The sequence below is a fragment of the Dermacentor andersoni genome, chromosome 4 (assembly GCF_023375885.2).
Source record: "Dermacentor andersoni chromosome 4, qqDerAnde1_hic_scaffold, whole genome shotgun sequence".
Classification (NCBI taxonomy): Eukaryota; Metazoa; Arthropoda; class Arachnida; order Ixodida; family Ixodidae; genus Dermacentor; species Dermacentor andersoni.
The window spans coordinates 25,900,076-25,916,064 of NC_092817.1; the positions used below are offsets into that span (position 1 = coordinate 25,900,076).

The following is a 15,989-nucleotide window of genomic DNA, read 5'->3' on the forward strand; positions in this document are numbered from 1 at the left end:
TTTATCTCATAAAGAAGTAGAGTTTTACACCAATGCTCATATTCATTCTTGTACCTAACTATAATACTCTTTTATGTGTCGGCACTCTTTGGCCATCATTGGCCCTTGCGCACAAAACACCCTATAACATCATCATAGATGCAACATAAAGTCATAGCATAAAGTACATATATACCTGGTTTATATGTTGCATATGTATAGTGAATAATTAACCCATACTTGTCCATCAGAGTGCGCCAGCTACGGGGGAAAAAAGGAAACTTAAAAAGTTTCATCTGGCTGGATGGGTGGCTGGCTGGCTCGCTTAAGCTATTATATAATGTTCGTTGTCAACGCTGTTGAATCGTGCGCAAGCTTTTCTGCCGATATATACGTGAGGAAGGATAGATGAACCTCAAAGCCTCTCTATAGAGTGTTTTAACAAAAACAATGCATTCGAAAGAAATGATGCATTTGCAGGTGCCTCCAAGTAAGTGACAACTGAAAAAAAATTTCCCTAATCGTCCTAAGGTACAGGTCACTGCAACAGGTTCTGTGCAGACTGTATGTAGCGTTGCCTTCGTGAATAGAAAGCATGGCATGTTTGTTTCTCAACAGGCAACGTTCGCAAAGGTTCGGAATGGCAATCCACCACTCTTGGCCGAATGCACGCACCACCTTGGAAACCCAGACAATACAAACATTTGAAACAATTTTTTTCTTTTTTTTACAGATGCGTGCCTCTCGGAGCAACTGATACATCAAAGACGGCGAATACGTATGAGCAAGCTCTCCCAGTGTTCGTCGGAAGTGCTAGCGAACTGTTTTCGCTAGATGTTGATGATCCACCAATGCCGCCACCACCTGCGTATTCTCACTGGCGGCCGGGTTGTGCGGCCGCTTCGGGGCTCCCATGAAGACTGCGTTGCTGGACCACGTCGTCAGCAGTCGCCGCCTCAACCTTACAATCTTCTTGCTGATCTGCAACGCGGAGCCGGTGAAACACAACGTGAGTAAGGAAAAATCACAGATTACTCGCTAATAAGATTTGAGTCCGGTGCAGGCAAGGTTGCTTTTCTTTTATAGCCATTGATAATTACATTTCAAAGCGGGAATTCGGGACCCTGACGTAGGTCAGACATTCATTGACATTTGCTATCGAGCACGCCGCCGCATGACGGTGCCCGAAAATGCTTGGAGAAGTCCTCAAAACAGCTTCGTTGTACGAAATCAACGAACTTCATCTAAAAATCCCGTCGAATCAAGAGAAAATGCGTGCTCCTCACGATGCCTACGTAACTGAATGACTGGAGAGCCGGATATAGCTCCGGTGGCAATAGCATGCAACACAGTGCCAAAGACATTTGCGCCGCATGGCTAAACCATCACACTTTCCTCGCTTCCGCAGATGCAATCGACGTTGTTGGCCAATCTCAAGGTCATAACGGACTGCTACTGTGCGCTTTGGCAAGAAAGCTATTACGAGATGGTTGTTTTCGGCGCATGGTTCTAGAAGGCAAAAAAATGACAAAAGTGTCCCTTAGACGTAACGTATACGGTCATAGGGCTAGGTGCCCCGGAAATGCATAATCTCTAGCGGCGGCGTAAGATCAGGAAGGCACATATAACAGATTGAAAACAGGCGTAGCCTCTGATTGGACCAAGCTTCTCAGGTATAAGGGGACGTGCGGGCAGTTGCCTTTGGGAGAACAACAAACATTACATTAGAATATGTTATTCGCGAGACCATTCCACTATTGCGGCAGATATCAACGTTTTAGTTACACTACGCGTTGTCGCAGCTAACACGTCATTCTTTCCCCCTGAAACTATTTATGTACACATGTAAACTCCTGCTACCTGGAACAGATTTTTTTACGGAACCTGTGAGGTCGATTACATCTTTCTTTCTTTCTTTCTTTCTTTCTTTCTTTCTTTCTTTCTTTCTTTCTTTCTTTCTCCTATTTATTTATTCATTTCTTTTATTATTTGTTTGTTTATTTGCTTGTTTATTTATTTATTCATTCCATTCTTTGATTCTTGTTTTCTTTCTTTGGCGCGGAAGTGGCGTTTCATTTTCGATTGATGGATTGCAGCACCTTCACAGTGCAAATAACTAGTTCTCCAAGGACTCATTGCAGACACCCATACAACGTCAGCTGCAAAGTCATGAAACTTGATAAACTTGTAACTGATTACTACACCGAGTCCTTGGAGAACTAGTTATTTGCACTCTGAACGTACTGCAATCCATCAATCGAAAATGAAACGCCACTTCCGCGCCAAATACCTCAAGCTAGAAGTCAAGTGTTTGACAGGGAAACTGAAGCGAGGGAGAGAAAACAGCTTGTTGAGACCTAAAAGTTTGAGATTACACCTGCTAGCTCCTCCTACTTCTTGCGCTCTGCCCCAAACAATTTGCGATCTTCTCCAAAACAACTTTCGTATACCTTCCCCACAAAAAAGGAAATATGAACCCCTAAACGACAATATCGATAAAGCGAGGCCTCAACTAATGCAAACATTGTGCCAGACAGCTAAGATCTGAAGATTACTCTGCGGCCGGGAAAGAAATATATAACTACCGGAGTACATTCAGAGGAGGCGCAAGGGTTTCTTAATAAAACGGCAGTCTCAATCCACTAGCAATAATCAAATTGTCAAAATTTCGATCACTTTCTCATGCAGCTTCAAAGCACTTCCTATTTTCCCAGGATTTTCTTAAAAGAGACTTTAGTTTACGCTAATACTTGCAGGAGTGAAATGTTTGTGCAGTTTCTCGTCTTCTTAACTTATGTCTAGTTTTCTCTGAGTGTTCACAGATGAGTTCTTGTCTGCATCGGTGTGGGCCAAGTTCGATCTCCAAGATCATTTCTCTTACACTTTCTTGCTTTCTTTGCGTTGTCAGCTGATTACACGCGCCGTCATTCTGTCACTCTTCACCCTTTCAATTATACGGTTGATAGATTAAGCCTTCAGGGAAAGGTTTTCTCCTTTTCCAAGTAGCGAAAGAAAGGGCGGAGAGATAAGCGAAGCTTGCCGCCACAGCGAACTTCTTGCCATCGTGTGAGTACCGTTATCACCAAGCTCAGGGTGGTTTACTCCCTATCTGTGCGAGACACGGCAATTGAGGAGCTTCATTGCTGAACTAAATATTGTTATTTGTTTTGCCGATGCTTGCAAAACGGTGTGAACTGTTCCAGAGACCAATGATCATAAATAATTTTATTCGCTGCTTTTGAGTAACGAGCACCTTTAAAGTAAGAGCCACTTTACACCACTGACTAGAACAATTTGTTCTTTCATATGAGCTTTTGTGGCGAATAAGTTCTTGGGGAACACGTTTTTATATTTCCGACGGTGATTTAGTTTCGCTTTAAAAATGAGTCGCAAGTGTCAGTAGAAGCGTTGAGTGTGCCTGCTCTGCAACACATAGAATTATATAAAGCCAGCCTGCTATTCTTTATTCATGACGTTGTGCCTAGTGGCGAAAATGATTGGGCGAGCAGATTCAGGCGCAGAATATTCAGAATAAGTTGAGAATATTTAGGTTCAGAATATTCTGGGGTCTTGGGTGGTTCGTTGCTGGTTTGGTTTTGTTAACCTGGTGGCCTATAGACGTTCCATACTTAGGAAGTAAACAGCACGAGAAACACGAGGACGTAAAAATGAAGTAGGCAACACACGTCTTTATACACGAGTCTCTTGAACACATGTCAACACACCTCCTCGCGACACGCGCCTTCGTCTCCCTGTTTCCTGCGCTGCTTTGTTTTTAAAGCATGGATCTCTACCAACGAGTCCAGCTTGATGTCTTGTTGACGCCATGCTTGTTCCATGCTTAGATGTTTGTTGAGACATAGCGCAGAATAACGCGAAGTATCGTACGTTAGCAATAAGCGAGTTCGGCCATAGTTAATATGCATTTTCTATATTTCATGCAGGTGTTAACTTACTAGCACGAAATATGCTTTCTAAGAGGGAAATACAAGGGACGTGGCGTTACCTCACTGCAGACATGGACCACGCTACCACGTCGTGCCGGCGTGGTAGCGTAGGCGTGGCGAACTATACACCGTCCATGGAAGTTCGCACCCGAGGTCGGCTTGATCGGCAGCTTATGAATGTGTTCTTTCTTTTGTATGTCTGTGTTTATTTTAAATCCCCACCATCGACATTCACCCCTGCTGAGGCCACTGAGCCATACTTATCAAAGTTCATTCTGTCGAGTCGCAAAAGTGGTGAATGGCAATAGCTTTTGCAGGGCTTCTCTAACTTTAGTAGAGCGTTAAACATCTTTACCAATGCACCCTCCCATGCCATTATGAAATTCGACACGTGCAAATACTACAACAGGTGGAAACAAATACCAAAATACCGTTCTGGAAATGAAAAAACTATGAAGCATAGCTTCTCTTGGTCAGACATTGCGCCTCGTCATCTGGAACTTTGAATGGCTGATATTTTTTTCTTTGTCGGTTGACTAGCTTGTTCCCTGTGAGCCAACAGTGACCATTGAAGACGCCACAAGAGTTTCGCGTGTATGGAAAGGGGGAGGGGGCAGCAAAGCAAATCTGAATCCGCTAGCAACAGACAAAAGTGGGAACCTCGGTTAATACTACGAACTGGCACAATGCGCCTACCGTCCCGTTATAGTCTGTTAACTTCTATAGGTTGGTCAGAAAGGCGGAGACCTTAACTCAAAGATACCTGTATACGTAGTTTTCGTGGCATATTAAAACGAGTGGCTAGGCAAGTGGCATGTCGCCTAGCCCTGAGCTTCTGTTTCGGCTTGTTATCTCTGGGTGCACTTAGCGCTGGAGCAAGAGGTAATATCTACGCAAATACGGTCGCACGCCAGGTGTCATGATGCACTGTAATTTTGTAGAGGGAACGAACAGGGGGGAAGCATCTGCTGTCCTTGTTTTCTCCTTCAGTGAACAGACGCAGACAACGACCGGTGACTCAGCTCGTTTCAGGTTAGATGGGCAAATACTTTTGTGCAGCAGCATTCGCGTGGTCTTAAATAAGGGAGGACGAAAAGCCACCATCTGTCTCCACCCTGTTGCAGAAGAATAAAATCAAGTTTACTATGCGGAAGGTCTTTTCCACTAACAGTGCGATTGCAGAAGGAGCTCACAACTGAACACGGTACAAAAGCTCACAAAATTTTGAGAAAACCCTATACAAAGGTTTACTGAACAAGAGACAAGTGATCAAAATGTCACCGTTTATTACCCAAGCTAGTTGAAGTATATTTTAGAAACTTTCTTTTTATTATGAACGAACACAATCTTACCGGCTCAAATATATACTGGAGCAGGAATCGCGACATCTTTTACCTAGCCTATATGTCATTACGAATCATTACATGTCATGATTACGAGAAAGCGTTTGATTCAGTTGAAACCTCAGAAGTCATGGAGGCATTACGGAATCAGGGTGTAGATGAGCCGTATGTGAAAATACTGAAAGATATCTATAGCGACTTCACAGCCACCGTAGTCCTCCATAAAGAAAGCAACAAAATCCCAATAAAGCAAGGCGTCAGGCAGGGAGATACGATCTCTCCAATGCTATTCACAGCATGTTTACAGGAGGTATTCAGAGAACTGGATTGGGAAGAATTGGGGATAAGAGTTAGCGGAGTATATCTTAGTAACTTGCGATTCGCTGAATATATTGCCTTCAGGAGATACTCAGGAGACCAATTGCAATGCATGCTCACTGCCCTGGAGAGGCAAAGCAGAAGGGTGGGACTCTAAAATTATTCTGCAGAAAACTAAAGTAATGTTTAACAGTCTCGGAAGAGAACAGCAGTTTACGATAGGTAGCGACGCACAAAGCGTGCGTCGCTACCTGTCGCTACAAGAAGATCTACTTAGGGCAGGTAGTGACTGCGGATCCGGATCATGAGACTGAAATAATCAGAAGAATAAGAATGGGCTGGGGTGCGTTTGGCAGGCATTCTCAGATCATGAACAGCAGGTTGCCATTATCCCTCAAGAGAAAAGTGTATAATAACTGTGTCTTACCAGTACTCACGTGCGGGGTACAAACCTGGAGGCTTACGAGAAGGGTTCTACTTAAATTGAGGACGACGCAACGAGCTATGGAACGAAGAATGATGGGTGTAACCTTAAGGGATAAGAAAAGAGCAGATTGGATGAGGGAACAAACGCGAGTTAATGACATCTTAGTTGAAATTAAGAAAAAGAAACGGGCATGGGCAGGACATGTAATGAGAAGGGAAGATAACCGATGGTCATTAAGGGTTACGGACTGGATTCCAAGGGAAGGGAAGCGTAGCAGGGGGCGGCAGAAAGTCAGGTGGGCGGATGAGATTAAGGAGTTTGCAGGGACGACATGGCCGAAATTAGCACACGACCGGAAGAGTTGGAGAAGTATGGGAGAGGCCTTTGCCCTGCAGTGGGCGTAACCAGGCTGATGATGATGATGATGATGATGATGATATTTCATAGCCTGCCAGTTACTTAGTCTCAATTTAATTTTATTACAGCAATTTTCGCTAGCGCCTTTCTTCTTGCGGCATCACGCCTCAAGAGATCTGTTCTCCTAAAGAAAGAAAATCAGTGCCTTTCCACTTTATAAAGAAGGATGACCAGCGAAGTTGTGTATGTGGGCCCCTTAATGGCGAAGTGCACCTCCACCGCGGAGGTGCTGTTCCGGGCTGGGCCAACCCGCGGCAGCGGTGACGCAGACGTTAAGCACTCCCCATACGTGGGCCGTTCCCAAAGATAGTGCAATGCAGAGCCGACCCGTGGTGGAGGGGAAGCAGGCTTTAAGCCCTCCCTATAGGTGGGCCGATCTCGAACATAGTAAACTACCGGGCCTACCCGCGGCTGAGGTGAAGCAGGCTTTAAGCCCGCCCCATACGTGGGCCCATCCCGAAAACAGTGCAATGCCGGGCCTACCAGCGGCGGTGGTGAAGCAGGCGTTAAGCACTCCTCATACGTGGGCTGACCTTGAGGATAGTGCAATACCGGACCGACCCGCGGCGGTGGTGCAGTACGCCATTAACGGGCCCACATTCACAGCTTCGCTGGCCATCCTGCCTCACAGAGTGGAACGGGCCGGAATTTTTCCTCTGAACAAGAAACAAACATCGAATAATACAACAATGGAGAAGTCACTAATGAACATGCATGATTATATGGCAAGAGAGCGCAAGAAAACGGATTTTACTTTTGTTCCTGGGCACACGCTGTATGTTGTATGGGGAAAATACAGAACATTTTCAACTCTGCAACTGTACCAGAACTGAAGCGTTTTCTCTGAGCAACAGAAATATTGTGCCGTCATTTTAAAATTATTCCTTGTCATAGGCTAAATTAACTTTTTTTACCCAGCAAGGGCATATTACAATAGTAATTTAAATGTCAGCTTGAGTTATTTTCAGTCTTATAGGGAGTCGCTGTAATACTCGTGTGAATGTTTATGTGTAATCTCTTTATTTACGTTTTCCAGAACTGTAAAAAAAAGCAGCTATGCGTATTAAATAATTAGGCACTGACGTTTGGCGGCCTCTACCCGTCAGTCTCCTGTTTCACCGAAAACTACTATAAGGGGGTTTATGAAATCTCTCAGTGTATAAGCTCTACTTCTACTTCTGTTGGTTACCGTGAATAACAGGGCATTTCGCACCTAATATTAAAGGCGCTCCGCAAAATATGTAAACAAGAAGGGATTTGGCAAATTCTAAAATCTGCTTAAATCTTAAATGCGTTCTTCAGGCCTGACATCTCTGGCTAAAGCAACCACTGATGCCAGGGCAGTGATCAATGTTAAGTAAAGACGACGCTGCATTTAGGATAGTGCAGGTGGATAGAAAGATTTGTAAAAACTAGCGCAGCTTTCTTCGTATGCCGACTCACAAGTGAGGTTCACCACAAAAAAAAGGCGATGTAATTTCGCTAGCTCTACATTAATGGACTATTCTCTCGTTTTCCTCTGATTACGGTGCACATAGTTGTTACTAGCTCTTGTTATCGCTTTTGTGGTCACGACCGATGTTGTTCTACGTTTGCTCTACCAGTTTTCACAAGTCGGAAAGCTGACCCATCGACGGCCTAATTGGTGTTCGGAAATAGACAGACAGAGGAAAAAGACTGTTGTCGCCGTCGGGGTCATGTCACATTCCGCTGTCGCCATTTTGCCGTCATCTTTGTCGCCGTCCACAAGTGTCATCATGTGATAGCCGGCAGCCACGTTTATGGTTTGAATGCTGAAATAACGTTGTCTTATGCAACAGTGAAAAGAACACTTGTCGTCTAACTTTCCTAGCAAGAGAAAGCAGCTGCTGCCCCAACGGATATGCGTAACCGTGTAAAAATGTTGGCCCTAACGGCATTCCTTGTTTCACCCCTATTAATCACTATACGTAACTCCAGCTTCTTGTGTACTATCTTGCTTACAGCTCTCGCTGTTTGCCTCTATGTATACAACATGGCCACAATTAGTACATGACCGGGGTAGTTGGAGAAGTATGGGAGAGGCCTTTGCCCTGCAGTGGGCGTAACTAGGCTGATGATGATGATGATGATGATGTTGTTGTTGTTGTTGATGATGATGATGATGATGATGATACACAGGAACACTTGCCTCAATAACTACAACCAGCGCTGCTCCTGAACATGGAAACCGTGAATTTGGATCCCCTCATCTAAGCGCAGCGGCGGAGATGGGGGGTTGAGGGGGGGGGTGTATGTATGGATGGATGTTATGAGCGTCCCCTTTGGAAGGTCTAATGCCTAATGTCCTACCTAGGTTAAAAAAGAAAGAAAGAAAACAGGATGAACTCCGACAACCAAATTTTCTGACCCCCTATTGTGAACTTTGCCTTTGTATGTCTCCGTTTTTTTGTAGTTTGCCTACTTTTCTTCCGCTAGTCTTCTGATCGCCTCTTACTAATCTCATTTGCGGACATGTTTACTTTTCTCCTGCACTCGCTGAGCCCAAGGGGTTCAAGGAGGCCAGTGGTGCCTAAATTGACCGCTGGGCAGATGTCTTCACGTTCTAATAAAACATGCTCCATCGTTTCCCTAGCTTTACCAAAGCACATGATTATTCTTCCTTTTTATGTCTCACTTTATAGGTGCGTGTTCTAAGGAATCCTGATTTAAGGAAGGAATCTGAAGCTGAGGAATCCTCCTTAGCTTCGAAAACTAAGGAGCTTCCCGTTGAGTTATCATAAATTCGTTCCTGATTTCGTTTTTTCCTCTTAAGTAGCTATCCATGGCACGTTTCTTTTCCATTGCCGCCACCCATGAAATTATCTCAGTCTCTGATTTTCCGCTTGACGTGCTTTGTTGCTGTGTTGCTTACCCTACAGGCCACATACTTGTTGGTAAGCTTCCTAGTTTTTTTCCTCCCCTGCGAATCAATGTTTTTCCCATACAGATACATCAACACTCTGCCAGCTCATTTACATTGCTCCATATTCCTCAGTCGTTCCTCATAATCAGTTTTACTCTGAGGTTCCCTCACTTCAAAACTAATCCAGCCCGTATCACCCTGCTCAGCTTCATTTGTAGTCTTCCCTTTGCTTTCCATCGAGTCCTGATTGTACACCTGATTTCAAGCAAACAACCACATTTCCTAAAGTAAGTCCTGGAACCATTACACCTTTCCACATACCCCAGGGCACGTACCCACATACCACATACCCCATAGCGCTCTGTGCATGCTTCATTAAGGCTGAATTTCTTGACTGTTGTTTTTTTCTGTGTTTCCATATATCTATTGCCTTCGTTTATCCATATACCAAAGTATCTATATTCTTTTACCCGAGGTATTTCTTGGCCCTGTATCTCCACTGTTTGCTCACTGTTTTCATTGAATACCATAACACCTGATTTTCTAACAATAAATTTCAAACCTAAATTCTTGCCTTCCTGTCCACAGATATTAGACAGACGTTGCAAATCACTTTGCTTGTTAGCTAGCAACACAATGTCGTCCGCATAAGATAAACCTGGAAGCTGCTGCTCTACTTCCGTATCCACTTGTTTGCATGAAACATTAAACCCGAAATCACTTCCTTCTAGCGCCCTCTCCATCCTCACCATGTACATCATAAACAGCAGTGGGGAACATGAGTGGGGATAGAGGGCACCCCTGGCTCAGACCCTTGTTGATATCAACTATCGCCTCGTACTTCATCCCTTCTCATTCAACGCAAACGGTATTTTCTAGGTAGTAAATCTCTCTCAAAGGCTGTATAGACAATCGTCACCTAACCTTTCCCCTTCCGGAATATCCCACAGAATGTTGCGGTTTACGTTGTCATACGCTCCTGTAATGTCTAAAAATATCTAAGGTCTTCTTTCTACTCTTGATATTTCAATACAGTGATTAAGAACAAATAAGTTATTATCCAAACGCCTACCTATCCTGAAGCCATTCTTAAGTTCTCCCAAAACTCTATTATTCTCTGCCCATGCTTGCAGCTTTAATTTGATTGCCTGTATTGCTAAACTGTATATTACCGACGTATATTACCGAGTGGTCAACGGTCTATACGAGTGCATTCTTTCTCCCCCTTACCTTTATAAATTAAGTTCATTCTACTTTGTCGCGAAATGTCTGGTATTCGTCTATATTTTAAAGTTTTTTTCCATTGCTTTCACCAGGGCTTCTTTAATTTTTGGTCCTAGTTCATTAGTCAGCCTAACGGGAACCTCGTCTAGCCCTTTGGATGTGCGCTTAGGAACTTTCTCTTAGGCTTTTTTGCAGTTAATATTTGCCAGCACCCGCTCTTTTTCCATCTGGCTCTGTTTCATGTTCTTTTTTTCTTCAAATACAACCTCGTCATTGCCTTGGAAAGATACAGGTGTTATTTTTCGGATGTCATTTAATGCCGATTCCCCTTCCAGTTTGTTTCCATCTTCGTCTACGATGTATTGTTGTTGACTTCCTGCCTAATAATATTATGTGGTTACAAAATATTCTAGGTGCGGTCATCTATTTCTCACGTATTTCTGACAACCAACGTTCACTTTCACTTTTTATCGTTGCTTGTACCAGTGCTTGAACATGCACTTTTTCTCCCGGTATATTTCCCATTTACCGGCTACTTCATCCTGCGGCAACTGCGCCTTCTTTGCCTGCCTGTATTCTCGGGATGCTTTCTGTCCTTCAGCGATCGCTTCTCGTATCTCCCTGTTCCACCAGCTTTTCGGTTTTTTTTCCCTTTCTAACGAACATGTTGTTTCTGTTTCCGTATTTCTGTTTTTATTACACTTAGAAGCTCTCTATATTCCCACTCTTTACTTGGCCATTTGCCAAATTCTTCTTCGACTCTAGTGACTATACTTGTTATTTGTTGAGCGTTTAAATCTGGACTGGCCATTTTGCACTCCTTGCTCTCTTTCCCAACTACATATACCATTTTCAAAATGATGCGTTTATGGTTACTCCCTATGCTGCTATACCCTTCCTCGTCAATGACCATTTCTCTCAACTTATCATGAATTCCTTCTGTCATCAGACAGTAATCAATGGTCTATTGCCGGTTTCCCACTTCCCACGTTATGTGCCCTTCACACTTATGCCCTGTATTCACGATAACGAGGTTATGTTGCTCATGAAGGTCTAGCATTGACTTCCCGTTGTGGTCGGTATAGCCACCTAAATACTGTTGTGGGCATTCATGTCACCTAATGGTATTATTTCGGCACCATTCCCGAAACCCTTAATATCAGCACCTATGCATTCCACGAACTCTTGATTCTTATCTGTGTAATTATTTGCGGTACGCAGATACGTAACGCCCAGCCAAGTTTTTTTCCCGCTCATTGTACCTGATAAACAAAGATGCTCTTGACATTTTGAATTTACTCTTTTGATTTGGCTCCCTGAAGGATGAGCCTTCCGACTCCCGCTCCCTTTCTTTCCCACTTAGTTCTGTGTCACCCTTTCCAAACATAATTCTCAATCCATGGCGGCTCTTCATAAGGTGCGTTTCTGTGACCGCATACACCCCTATTTGTTCTCTATTTAACTGCTCCTGAATCTCTGCCCACTTTTCCTTTCTTCAGCCGCCCTGTATGCTTATGTAGCCTGTTGCATGTCGAGCTCTCTTTCTTGTTTTCCTGCTTTTTCTGTTATTGACGGCGATGCTATTCTGACGTTCCCTTAGGGGATCTTCTTCATTACTTCCTACTCTGACCTCCTGAGCGCCCGTGGGCCCCCTAAAAAAGCAACAACGCGACCCGTAAGTCGCCAGCCCACTTCTCGTCCAAGGCTGTAATTGAAGTGGATCCCGTCTTGTTCAAAACCACCACACCTTCTCCCTTTCCTGTTTACTTCGACAACTTCGAAACCTTTCTCTCGGTACATTTTCCATATCGCCTCATTAGCAGCCACTACGGCTCTTTGTACGTGACTGTCACGTACAGGCACCTCCGGCACCGTGCACACCACGGTCTGCACCTGAGGGAATAGCTCACGCAAGTCGTCCACCCCTTCACCAAGCGCTGGGCTAGTCCAGTCCCTTTCCTGTTTAGGACGTCATTTAATCCACCAGCTACTTTGACAAGGTTGCGCACGTGGGCATATTCCGCAAGCTTCGCTTTTGTTCGCTCCATGACAGAACCCAATGCCCGCCCGGGAAATGTCTCTGCCGCCACTCCTTTATCGCTTCTTATCCTCTCCACAATTACTTCTGAGCACTTAGCCAGGTTTGAGTCGCCGTCAATAATCACCATTTCGCTCTCTCCTATCTCTCCCTGCTTCCCTTTGTCCTTTTCCTCGGTATTCGGACTCAACAAGGGCTCTGACCCCTTTGCTCTTGCATTTGTGTGTGGTGGCCTCAAGGTAGGTGCCGCTCCTTCCAGCTGCTTTCTATCCACGTTGCATGAATTCAATGTGCTTTGCTGGCACTGCCTCTCCTGTCACGTCGGAGGACTGCATTCCATTGTCACGACCATTCTCGTTCACAATGGCGGTCCTGTTCAGCTTTTCCTCGGCCGCTTGAAGTCTTTCTTCCACTACCTTCCGTGCATCACGCTCCCTATTTAGCTCACTTTTGAGCTCTTCAACCTGTTTGACAAGCTCTTCCTGGAAAGACTACATTTTCTTCAGCCTAGCATCGACATCACAGTGTGTGCCGATTGAATCGATTCCCTCTCCATTCTCACCCGTCCCCTCATCTGCCTTGAGGGATCCCCCGCATACTGCACGCTTTCCCGGCTTTCTTGCCATGTATTGCACGGCTTTTCTAATGCAAATACCGAAGCTTTCAGAGCACGTGACTTCTAGCGAAAAGCGATACGACTCGCCGTGGTTCCTCAGCGGCTATGGTGTTGGGCTGCTGAGCACGAGGTCGCGGGATCAAATCCCGGCCATGGCGGCCGCCTTTCGATGGGGGCGAAATTCGAAAACACCTGTGTACTTAGATTTAGGTGCACGATTTAGTTGCAATTTCCGGAGTCCTACACTATGGCGTGCCTCATAATCAGAAAGTGGTTTTGGCACGTAAAATCTCATAAAAAGACCGATACGCAAAGAATCTAAATCCTTAATATGTCGCAAAGTAATTCTCACCAATGTTTTAAAAGCAATCAATGCCGCACAGACTTAAGGTATGATACGTTTTCGCACGTGTTCAACCACGCGACCATGCTCTCACTTTCCTATCAAAGCAATATTCCCGATACCAAAGCACACACAGTAAGACCACTAATAGCTATTAATATTGCCACTTCCAAGCTACTATTCAAAGGCTATAAAGACTGAACGTCCCCCCCCCCCCCCCGGTTGCACGTGTTGAAGCACGTGGCCCGAAAGGACGCTCTGACTATCCTCCAAAACCAAATGTACACAAAACACACCTGCGCACACGAAAAAACAGAGAGAAAAAAACTACCTAATTGTTATTTAAAGGCTAAAAAGATCAGCAAATCAAAAGCAGGAGCAAGCTCAAAGCACGCACAAAAAACTTACGATTTTGTCGCCGCCACGGAGCCATGAAAAGCACGTCCATTCGCTACTAAATCTCACGCCGACGGGGTGTATTGTGTAAGACTCCACCTAGTGGACATGTCGATTACGTCTGCTGCTGAAGTTCTGATTGGCTGGGCTGGAGTGCGCATCAGAAGGAGGCATGCACTCCAACCAATCAGCACTTCAGCAGCAGACGCAATGGACTTAGAAGAAGACCACTAGGAGGAGGGGGTGTCTTCTGCAAGAAGACACCCCCTCCCCCCTAATGGTCGTGAGGAGTGCTGCTGGTACCGCGAACTGGTGACCTGCAGCTGTACCTTAAAGAAGCAAGCGTACAAAAGTAGTTCCGATAACAAATGAATCACACGAAGTAAAAATACAATGTATTTTAGAATGAATAAATAGAGCATACACAAAGCGATGCCGGATGTGTAAATTCAGTGTTCTATCAATGAACCTTGGTCCACACTCGCTCCTGTGCAAGAATGTCGGCACTATTTTTCTGCAATGAGCCGCCTCGTCGTAGCAGCTATCCACATGATCTCAGCAGTCTACTTCCTTTTTTGTTTCTTGCATTATGTATACACCCCCCCTTCCCCCCTTCTACATTACTTCAGCACATCGGTACGACGATTGATACACACGTGAATGACACAACGTGAAGTACACAGCCATTAATTGAATCGTTTCTCTGCTTGCAATTTCTACTGAGCGAAACAATGCTCGGCTGCTGAGGAAAAAGTGGACACAGGGAAAACTGGTTCGATGTGCAGGTGCTAAATGACCCGTGAAGGAGAGAAACCATTAGTTTGCGACTCAGTGCCTGGCGTTATAGTCCGAGGAAAGCAGTGACATGATGTTTTCTCCTGTTCATTTCTTTTCGCATCTTTTAGCGTGTACAAGAGCACTACTGGAATTCCAAAGGAGGCAATTTGGTAATGGAAGCTGCTGGCGCCAGTGCTTCCAGTCTCCCAGGAAGCCGTCGCTTTCTTTCGTTTCCGCGTTTCAATGGGTTGTCGGCCCGTTTCGCGAAGCCTAAGAAAATTTGCAGGCTATGCTCTTCGGTTTGCTTTCGCCAGTTACGGAATGTTCTAGGCTTCTGTGTGGGCGCGTAAGTCTCACACTCGTTAGAAACAATATCCAAGCCATTTGCACGCATATAACTCACTGCTACTAGTGCCCCCTCTTCTAGACGGGAGTGCCTGTAGTTTTAAATTTTGGCAGTAGAAATGATCGACAGGCGTGTTTGTACGCGTTCACACTAGCCAATGGAAGCCGAACGAGAAACAGCACAAGATGACGAAGTGACGTGGACAAGGCATGCGCTTTCCCCTTAAGTTAGATTCATTTCGAGTCACTCAGCATGTTCTGACATACGCATTCATACCTGGTGTTGTTAGCTGGATGGAGAAGTCTTTCCCACCGTATCGCCGTTGATAGCTCACGTTCAGGTTGAGCTCTTGCCGACGACTTTTGCAAGGCTAGGCCACCTTGCGGTAAACAGCACTCCCTCCTTCTCCTTATTCTCCTTGTCTTCAGTCTCCTATTCCTTGTGCATGGCTTCCTTGAATTTAAGTGTTCGTTCAGAAGCGATCAGTGACGCCACTTCTTTCTGGCTGTTGTATGTTCGTTTTTGTGTGTGTGTTTTAAATTCTTTGTTAGCCAGCGTGCCACTAAAGGTAATTTACTATCATGGCTATGAGGGACGTTAGTTAATACTGCCAGGCCTAATCTTGTACATACACACACAAATACCCAAAAGAATTGGATGGCAGAGCAGCCCATCCTCGTAGCTCAATAGGCAGATCTTCGCATATGTAATGCGAAAGATATGAAAGATACGAATATATGCGAAAGATGCTGCTACTGGCGGCAAGTTGTTTCTTTGTCCATTTTTAGTTTCCCTCGAGCTTATCAGTTCTATAGACATTTCAATTACAGGTATTTTCACCTATGCTTTACTTATCTTTATTGACTGTTTGCTCCATGCGGTTGTGCCTAACAAAAGAATAAGCTCCTTTGTTCCCCTTCTCATTCATTGCAAA

General features: G+C 44.8%; 2 long non-coding RNA genes across 2 annotated transcripts in view; one reads left to right on the plus strand and one right to left on the minus strand.

Moving 5' to 3' along the window:
• LOC129386150 (uncharacterized) overlaps positions 1-15,989 on the plus strand; it is an 89,949-nt gene that overhangs the window by 12,237 nt on the left and 61,723 nt on the right. The window contains exon 2 of the long non-coding RNA XR_008613612.2: positions 713-988. This is a non-coding gene — a long non-coding RNA (uncharacterized lncRNA). The remainder of the gene's footprint in view (positions 1-712; positions 989-15,989) is intronic.
• Positions 679-14,007, minus strand: LOC129386152 (uncharacterized). Its single transcript, XR_008613615.1, has 2 exons — positions 13,945-14,007; positions 679-960 (listed from the first exon to the last, which is right to left on the minus strand). It is a non-coding gene; the product is annotated as an uncharacterized lncRNA (long non-coding RNA).